The following is a 1,353-nucleotide window of genomic DNA, read 5'->3' as shown; positions in this document are numbered from 1 at the left end:
CTGTTTTTCAAATTTTTATGCTTATGTTTATCTATGTTTGTGTCTTATGATCATTAGTGTCTTAGTGTTTATGCCTTAAAGTTATGAATGTCCTATGAATCTATCACTTTTCTTAAATGAAAACTGTTTTTATTACAAAAGAACAAGAAGTACATGATTTCAAATTCATCCTTAAAACTAGCTTAATTATTTTGATTTGGTGACAATACTTTTTGTTTTCTGAATGTATGCTTGAACAGTGCATATGTCTTTTGAATTTGTTGTTCATGAATGTTGGCTCTTGAAAGAATGATGAAAAAGGAGACATGTTACTGAGGATCTGAAAAATCAAAAAAATGATTCTTGAAGCAAGAAAAAGCAGTGAATACAAAAAAAAATTAAAGTCATGATAGAAGGCAAAAAGAGTGTGCTTAAGAACCCTGGACACCTCTAATTGGGGACTCTAGCAAAGCTGAAGTATATTCTCTTCTTTTTATCCTATTTGATTTTCAGTTGCTTGGGGACAAGCAACAATTTAAGTTTGGTGTTGTGATGAGCGGATAATTTATACGCTTTTTGGCATTGTTTTTAGTATGTTTTTAGTATGTTTTAGTTAGTTTTTATTATATTTTTATTAGTTTTTAGTTAAAATTCACTTTTCTGGACTTTACTATGAGTTTGTGTATTTTTCTGTGATTTCAGGTATTTTCTGGCTGAAATTGAGGGACCTGAGCAAAAATCTGATTCAGAGGCTGAAAAGGACTCCAGATGCTGTTGGATTCTGACCTCTCTGCACTCGAAGTGGATTTTCGGGAGCTACAGAAGCTCAATTGGCGTGCTCTCAATCGCGTTGGAAAGTAGACATCCTGGGATTTCCAGCAATGTATAATAGTTCATACTTTGCCCGAGATTTGATGGCCCAAAAAGGCGTTCCAAGTCAGCTCAAGAATTCTGGCATGATGGCCCAAACTGGCGTTCTAAATCAGCTCAAAACTGCCCGGCGTTAAACGCCGGAACTGGCACAAGAATGGGAGTTAAACGCCCAAACTGTCACACAAAAGCTGGCGTTTAACTCCAAGAAGAGTCTCTAAACGAAAATACTTCAATGCTCAGCTAAGCACACACCAAGTGGGCCCGGAAGTGGATTTTTATGTCATTTACTCATCTTTGTAAACCCTAAGCTACTAGTTCTCTACAAATAGGACCTTTTTGCTATTGTATTTGACATCTTTTGATCACTTTAGATCATAGGATCATCTTTGGACATCTAGTTCTTAGATCATGGGGGCTGGCCATTCGGCCATGCCTAGACCTTGTTCTTATGTATTTTCAACGGTGGAGTTTCTACACACCATAGATTAAGGTGTGGAGCTC

The sequence above is a fragment of the Arachis duranensis genome, chromosome 3, assembly GCF_000817695.3.
Source record: "Arachis duranensis cultivar V14167 chromosome 3, aradu.V14167.gnm2.J7QH, whole genome shotgun sequence".
NCBI lineage: Eukaryota > Viridiplantae > Streptophyta > Magnoliopsida > Fabales > Fabaceae > Arachis > Arachis duranensis.
The sequence above is the reverse complement of the archived record's forward strand: the minus strand, read 5'-3'. Positions refer to the sequence as shown.